Raw genomic sequence first — 9146 nt, forward strand, 5'->3', positions numbered from 1 at the left:
TTTAAGTGATTTTGAGAACTTATTTGAAGATGAAAAGAGTCAAGGTTCTGTTGGTGAAGGTAGTGTGAAAGAAGATGTGATAGTTGAGTCTGAGGATGAACTTCAAACAGAATCTGAGAAGGAAGAAGAAGAAGTTGAGATTGTTATACCTTCGCTCGAGCCATACTCGAATCCGTCACTCAATACTTTAAGTGACTTCTTCAATTTGAGTAGTGAGGTGAAAATGAAGAATTTGATTGAATTAGAAAAGGCAAGGAAGGTATAAAAGAAGCAAATTAAAGAAGTTGATAATTTGATGGAAAAGAACAAGAGAATCCGACATCAGAAACTGCTCGTTGAGAGAGAAAAGAATGAAACTGAAAAGAAGAAAAAGAAAATCCGAGCTGAAAAAGCTAAGGCCGAGGGATGGAATGAGATTAAGAAATGGTTTGAACGTGATGGGGTTAAAGTGAGTAGAAACGTTGAAGAAGACGAGATTCGTCAAAATTGGTGGAAACAGAACATTGTAAACCTTGACCAGATCAGTAAGCTAGAACTTGAGCCGAAGTTTGTTAGTTTCTATGAGAAAGGAAAGAGAACTAAGAAGTATGCCAAGGGAAAAATTTTGAGCTGGGGTTAGTTCAAGGAGATCGATTGTTTTGCTATCAAGAGGGAAGGAGGAGTAGATTATATAGACCTAGTCACTTCAAAACTTACCTTACTTCGAGATAATGCAACTTGCTAAGCTGAGGATGTTGAACTCTGAAGATAGCCATCTGTCAAAGTGGTTTCAAAGAAAGCTAAGGCTAGAATGTAACATCCCGCCTTTTTCCATTTACTTTTCCGTTATACTAATATAAAGTCCGTTATATGTTTATAACATCTCCTGTTGATACGCGTTTTAAATTATCTCGTTTAGGTAATTCCCGCACCCGAACGAAAGTTGAGGGACTAAACTTGGCAAGGGATCAAACCCTTGACTAGGTCAAAGGGTCAAACCCCTTTCACCCATTCATTATCATCTCTCACTCTCTCTCTCTTTCTCTCTAGCAAGAACACACCCATTTACCAAATTTCTTCAATCATCATCTAAATTCGATCTAGGAGGCTTACAACAAAATAAACTACATATTTGGAATCCTCTCTTCATCCTCTTCATTTTGGTACCAACTTCATCTCATTTGGGTAATTTTCTAAAATCACTAGATTTTGTGTTCTTGATGTTTTTAACTTATAAAAGTGTTAATTAGTGTCTATGGCTCAAGACTAACATGAATATATGATTTATATGCTCGATCTCGTTGTTTTAGTGTAACTAGCATGAACTTAAATTTTGGTGTGTTGTTCTTGAATTTTGGATGATCATATGTTGTTAGATGTTAAAAGTTGATGTTTTAATTGTGTTACTAGCATCACTAGCTTCAATTTGATGTGTAGGTTGCCTTAGAAAACTTCATGAACTTGATTATTGATTTTGGTGAATTTGGGTTAGGGTTTGATGAACTTGAAATGGACTTTTGATGCATTGAATACCATGGATTATTATTGGTAAGTGTCTAGTTGGATTGTATGCTTGATTACCTTCGAAACGGCATATCATTCATGTAAATTGGTTGCCCGAATCATTGAATTGCATTTATGAACTTGTATGCGGTTAATGTTAAGCATTAGATGCGGTTTTGGTTGTTGTTAGTGATGAATTGCTTGATGAAATGTGTTTAGTTGTTTTCCTTGTCAAATTACCTTTCCAACGATATATAGTATGCATTTTGGATGTTTTCGGTTCATAAAATAGGTTAATTTGAGTTTTGGTTCGTGACTTGGTCTTTTTCTGCAAACTGCATGTTTCCCAGGTATTGCGCGCCGCGCATATACCCGCGCGCCGCGCATAATTTGAAATCCCAGATGTTTGCCTTCGTGGTTAAGTTCTGACCAGGATTTACACTTGGGTGCGCGCCGCGCAACCCTTTGCGCGCCGCGCATATGCCCAGCTCATTTTAGTTTTTATTTTTCCTTTCACAAAATGTTTCCCGCTTAACCGTAACTCCGATTAACATGAAACTTGGCCATTCTGCTCATAAATGATTTCTCATCATGAGAAAATTGTCGGACACCCGATCCGACCCCGTTGACTTTGACTTTGACCAAGTTTGACTTTTAGTCAAACTTAACTAAACGATTATACAATCGTTCTAACATACTTAACTACTTGTATCGTGCATGAAACTTGACAAATTGATTCACATGCTATATAAATCGAGTCGTAACGAGCCATAGGACTAATTGAACATCTTTGACCCTTCGTGACTATCGTTATTGATACAACCTATTTGTTTAGGTCAAGACTAGCATTGTTCTTTGCACACGTTACTTGTCGAAGTACTTTTTGGTTCGTGCATACAAGGTGAGATCATAGTCCCACTTTTACTCTTTTAAACTTACTTTTGGGATGAGAAAACATAAACAATTCTTTCGAACTAAGTGAACACAAGAACGGGAAAACAAACATTCTACATACGAGTTTAGAACGAAAATCCTCAATCCGATTATCATTAGTTACATCAGATGGTGTAAGCGAGAACTTATGTTATATGGCCATATGGGTTTGACAAACCCTCATTCAAACGGTTCGCTACCGTTTACGAATGAAATATATTTTCGGGAACAGTGTTGTTCTAGCACTAATTGATGGGGTATTCAACGGACGGAACGTTAAGCTTTGATAATTGGGTGCTCGTGAATATTAACTTTTAGAATGTACTATGACTTTATCGATGTTGCAAATCTTGTGGTTCAACTTACTATTACTCATTTACTTATTTAAACCTATGATTTCACCAACGTTTTCGTTGATAGTTTCTCTATGTTTTTCTCAGGTCCTTGAACTTAGGTGATACATGCTTCCGCTCATTATTTGATACTTGCATTGGATGTCGAGTATATGTGCATTTCATGGAGCGTCTTTTGACTTTACTTTAAACCGTGTCGCCTAGATTTCATTCGTATTATAACGTTGTAACTTAACTATTGGTTGAACAATTCTTGTAAACTTTGGGAACAATCTTTATTTTGAAATGAAGGCGACATATTTTGGTCAAACTTTGTCTTAAAGACTTATGACCACGTAACGGGACCTAAGTAGACGGCGCCGTCAAACATGATTTGGTCGGGTCGCTACAGATGGTATCAGAGCGTTGGTTGTAGGGATTTAGAGTTCATTAGTGTCAACCCCGAGTCATAGGGTACATTGGTGAGTCTAGACTACAACCGGCATATAGACTTGAAGTAGGAATTACTTGACTACTTGTGCATTTATACTCGAACGCTTCTACTCATATCTACTCTTAGTTCATCTTAATCTCACGTTGTTTAATTTGATTGACACGCCACCTTGACTATATGAAATGATGTCGAATGCACATATGAATCAGGGTAATATAATTTCCGGGATTATATTACGGTGACTCATATGAACGTTCCGACATTATGACATAAAGAATTTAAGGCGAGTCGAGGAAAAACTTCTCTTTATCTTTATTCTATATCACGGTTAGTATTATTGAGAATACTAATCAATGATATTCTTGTGTCTTGAAGGAACAATGGCTCCTCGTCGTGTACGCCGCAATGAAACTCCCGAACAAGCTCTCGAACGGATGATAGCTACCGCCGTAGATGCGGCCATGGCCGGTCACTCTTCCAACAACAATAACAATAACAACAACCACAACAACAACAACAACAACAACAATGGGGCCGGTAACTCAAACGAGGGATGCTCCTACAAAGCTTTCATGGGGTGCAAACCTCACACTTATGATGGAACCGGTGGACCGGTTGTGCTTACTCGTTGGTTTGAACAAACCGAGGCCGTCTTTAGCATAAGCGGTTGTCGGGATCAAGACAAGGTCAAATACTCCACCCACACGTTCTCCGGTGTTGCTCTCACTTGGTGGAACACCTATGTTCAATCGGTGGGTACCGATGAAGCTCATGCCCTCTCTTGGACCGATTTGAAGGAAAAGATGATTGTCGAATATTTTCCGCGCGAAGAAACCCGAAAGCTTGAAGAAGAACTAAGAGCTTTGAAAGCGGTCGGAAACGATCTTAAAGCTTATAATCAACGCTTCGCCGAACTATCCTTGATGTGTCCTAATCTTGTTAACCCCGAATCTCAAAGGATTGAGCTCTACATGCTCGGTCTTCCAAAAAGCATCAAACAAGGGGTGATGTCATCCAAACCCACTACTCATCAAGCCGCTATGAACATGGCTCGCCAACTAATTGAAACGGTTGACGAAATCGTAGTGCCGGCTCCTAAGGCCGAGGACAAGTCGGGTGGCAACAAAAGGAAATGGGAAGCCACTCCATCAACCAACTACAACAACAACACCTTCACCAAAAAGCCCTTCAACAACGACGGCAAGAAGGGTTATGTCGGAAACTTACCTTTGTGCAACAAGTGCCACAAACATCATTACGGCGAATGTAACAAGCTAATTTGTCACCGTTGCCAAGGAGTTGGTCATAGGGCCAACAATTGCACAAGCGCCGCCCCCGTTGCTCGAAAGGGGCCAAATCCTCCAAAAACGGTCACTTGTTATGAATGTGGCCAAACGGGCCATTATAAGAACGAATGCCCGAAAAAGAAAGCCAACCCCAACAACCGAGGCCGAGCCTTTAACATCAACACCGAGGAAGCCCGGGATGACACTGAACTAGTCACGGGTACGTTTCTTCTCAACAATTCTTATGTCTCTTGCTTATTCGATTCGGGTGCCGATAAATGCTTTGTATCCAAGACTCTGACTCATTCTTTTAGCACTCCACCTCTTCCATTAGATACCACTTATACCATTGAAGTGGCTAACGGAAAACTATTAAGTGCCGACACATATTACCGGGGGTGTACGTTAAACATTTTGGGTAGGGAATTTGAAATTGACTTGATACCCATGGAACTAGGAAGCTTTGATGTAATAATCGGTATGAATTGGTTAGTCAAAACGAAATCTCACATTCTTTGTGATCTTAACGCAATCCGAATTCCTATCGAGAATGGTGAACCTTTGATTGTTTATGGCGATAAGAGTTGCACCAGACTCAACCTCGTTTCGTGCCTTAAAGTTAGAAAACTACTCCGTAAGGGTTGTTTTGCGATCCTTGCCCACGTTAAGAAAGTCGAGTCCGATGAGAAGCACATCGATGATGTGCCAATTGTTAGTGACTATTCCGATGTATTTCCCGACGAATTACCGGGTCTTCCACCTCATCGACCGGTTGAATTTCAAATCGATCTTATTCCAGGAGCCGCACCCGTAGCGCGTGCACCATATAGACTCGCTCCATCTGAAATGCAAGAATTGCAAAGTCAAATCCAAGAACTACTTGATCGTGGTTTTATCCAACCTAGCCATTCACCATGGGGCGCTCCGATTTTGTTTGTTAAAAAGAAAGACGGATCCCTACGAATGTGCATTGATTATCGTGAACTAAATAAATTGACGGTTAAGAACCGATATCCTCTTCCTCGCATCGATGACCTCTTTGATCAACTACAAGGGTCTTGTGTATATTCGAAAATCGATCTCCGCTCGGGTTATCATCAATTAAGGGTTAAGGGGGAAGATATCTCCAAAACCGCTTTCCGGACTCGTTACGGTAGTTATGAATTCCTTGTCATGCCATTTGGTCTCACTAACGCACCGGCGGTGTTCATGGATCTTATGAACCGCGTGTGCAAACCGTATCTCGATAAATTCGTTATTGTGTTCATCGATGACATATTGATCTATTCTAAAAATGAAGAAGAGCACGAACAGCATCTCCGACTTGTGCTTGAACTTTTAAGACAAGAACAACTATATGCCAAATTCTCCAAGTGTGAATTTTGGTTAAAGGAAGTTCAATTTCTTGGTCATGTTGTAAGTGACCAAGGTATTAAAGTCGATCCAACAAAAATCGAAGCCATTAGCAAATGGGAGACTCCTACTACTCCTACTCACATTCGTCAATTTTTGGGTCTCGCCGGGTACTATCGTAGATTCATCGAAAATTTCTCTTTGGTTGCACGTCCTCTAACCGCATTAACTCACAAAGGAAAGAAATTCCTTTGGGCGACCGAGCAAGAATCCGCGTTTCAAATCTTGAAAACGAAGCTAACCACCGCTCCTATCTTGTCACTTCCCGAAGGCAATGATGACTTTGTTGTATATTGCGATGCCTCAAAACATGGTTTTGGGTGTGTATTGATGCAACGAACGAAAGTCATTGCTTATGCTTCTCGACAACTCAAAATTCATGAACGAAACTATACGACACATGATCTCGAACTCGGAGCCGTTGTCTTTGCACTTAAAATGTGGAGACACTATCTTTACGGGACCAAGAGTACTATCTTTACCGACCACAAAAGCCTCCAACACATTTTCGATCAAAAACAACTAAACATGAGACAACGAAGGTGGATTGAAACCTTAAACGATTACGATTGCGAGCTTCGTTACCATCTCGGGAAGGCAAATGTAGTAGCCGATGCCTTAAGTCGAAAAGAAAGAGCGGTGCCTCTTCATGTCCGAGCCTTAAACATCACCATCCACACAAACCTTAATAGCCAAATTCGGGTAGCCCAAGATGAGGCTCTCAAGGATGAAAACCTTTCACACGAGCTCTTGAACATTCTCGTCTCTCGATTCGAAGTTAAAGAAACCGGACTCCGATATTTCGCCGGAAGAATTTGGGTGCCTAGTTATGGGGATCTACGAAGCCTTATTTTAGATGAAGCCCATAAGTCACGATACTCGATTCACCCCGGTGCCAATAAGATGTACCACGACCTTAAACAACTATATTGGTGGCCGAACATCAAAAGGGACGTAGCTACTTATGTTTCCAAGTGTTTGACATGTTCCAAAGTCAAAGCCGAACACCAAAGACCGTCCGGACTACTTCAACAACCCGAGATCCCGCAATGGAAGTGGGAAAGGATAACGATGGATTTTATCACCAAGCTACCAAAAACGACGGGCGGTTATGATACCATTTGGGTTATTGTTGACCGTCTCACCAAATCCGCACACTTCCTTGCCATGAAAGAAACGGACAAAATGGAGAAACTTGCACAACTTTACATTAAGGAGATCGTAGCCCGACACGGTATACCTTTATCGATTATCTCCGACCGAGATGGCCGTTTCGTTTCTAGATTTTGGCGTACATTGCAAGAAGCGTTGGGAACGCGTTTAGACATGAGCACCGCATATCATCCTCAAACCGACGGACAAAGCGAACGTACAATTCAAACCTTAGAGGACATGTTACGAGCTTGCGTGGTTGATTTCGGAAAAGCTTGGGACAAGCACTTACCTCTCGCCGAGTTCTCTTACAACAATAGTTATCACGCGAGTATTAAAGCCGCACCTTTCGAAGCGCTATATGGCCGCAAATGTCGTTCACCTCTTTGTTGGGCCGAGGTAGGCGACGTGCAAATCACCGGACCCGAACTCATTCACGAAACCACCGATAAAATCATTCAAATCCGAGATAGGCTTAGGACGGCCCGAAGTCGTCAAAAGAGCTATACCGACAAAAGACGCAACGACCTCGAATTTCAAGTCGGTGACCGAGTAATGTTAAAAGTCGCACCTTGGAAGGGTGTAATCCGTTTTGGGAAACGCGGGAAGCTAAATCCGCGGTATATTGGTCCTTTCGAAATCTTGGAGCGTATTGGAACCGTTGCTTATCGTTTAGATCTTCCGCCTCAATTGAGCTCCGTTCATCCTACTTTCCATGTATCCAACTTGAAAAAGTGTCTTGCCGAACCCGATATCGTCATTCCTCTCGAGGAGCTTACCATTGATGACAAACTTCATTTCGTGGAGGAACCGGTTGAAATTGTGGACACCTCCGTCAAGACATTGAAACAAAGCCGAATCCCGATTGTCAAGGTTCGTTGGAATGCCAAAAGAGGACCCGAGTTTACTTGGGAAAGACAAGATCAAATGCAAAGGAAGTATCCTCATCTATTCGTGAATTCGGAAACGCAAGATCTCGAGGAAGAAACAACGACTACTACGCCTACTTAAATTTCGGGACGAAATTTCTTTTAAGGAGTAGGTAATGTAACATCCCGCCTTTTTCCATTTACTTTTCCGTTATACTAATATAAAGTCCGTTATATGTTTATAACATCTCCTGTTGATACGCGTTTTAAATTATCTCGTTTAGGTAATTCCCGCACCCGAACGAAAGTTGAGGGACTAAACTTGGCAAGGGATCAAACCCTTGACTAGGTCAAAGGGTCAAACCCCTTTCACCCATTCATTATCATCTCTCACTCTCTCTCTCTTTCTCTCTAGCAAGAACACACCCATTTACCAAATTTCTTCAATCATCATCTAAATTCGATCTAGGAGGCTTACAACAAAATAAACTACATATTTGGAATCCTCTCTTCATCCTCTTCATTTTGGTACCAACTTCATCTCATTTGGGTAATTTTCTAAAATCACTAGATTTTGTGTTCTTGATGTTTTTAACTTATAAAAGTGTTAATTAGTGTCTATGGCTCAAGACTAACATGAATATATGATTTATATGCTCGATCTCGTTGTTTTAGTGTAACTAGCATGAACTTAAATTTTGGTGTGTTGTTCTTGAATTTTGGATGATCATATGTTGTTAGATGTTAAAAGTTGATGTTTTAATTGTGTTACTAGCATCACTAGCTTCAATTTGATGTGTAGGTTGCCTTAGAAAACTTCATGAACTTGATTATTGATTTTGGTGAATTTGGGTTAGGGTTTGATGAACTTGAAATGGACTTTTGATGCATTGAATACCATGGATTATTATTGGTAAGTGTCTAGTTGGATTGTATGCTTGATTACCTTCGAAACGGCATATCATTCATGTAAATTGGTTGCCCGAATCATTGAATTGCATTTATGAACTTGTATGCAGTTAATGTTAAGCATTAGATGCGGTTTTGGTTGTTGTTAGTGATGAATTGCTTGATGAAATGTGTTTAGTTGTTTTCCTTGTCATATTACCTTTCCAACGATATATAGTATGCATTTTGGATGTTTTCGGTTCATAAAATAGGTTAATTTGAGTTTTGGTTCGTGACTTGGTCTTTTTCTGCAAACTGCATGTTTCCCAGGTATTGC

The sequence above is a fragment of the Rutidosis leptorrhynchoides genome, chromosome 5, assembly GCF_046630445.1.
Source record: "Rutidosis leptorrhynchoides isolate AG116_Rl617_1_P2 chromosome 5, CSIRO_AGI_Rlap_v1, whole genome shotgun sequence".
In the NCBI taxonomy this organism is placed as follows: domain Eukaryota; kingdom Viridiplantae; phylum Streptophyta; class Magnoliopsida; order Asterales; family Asteraceae; genus Rutidosis; species Rutidosis leptorrhynchoides.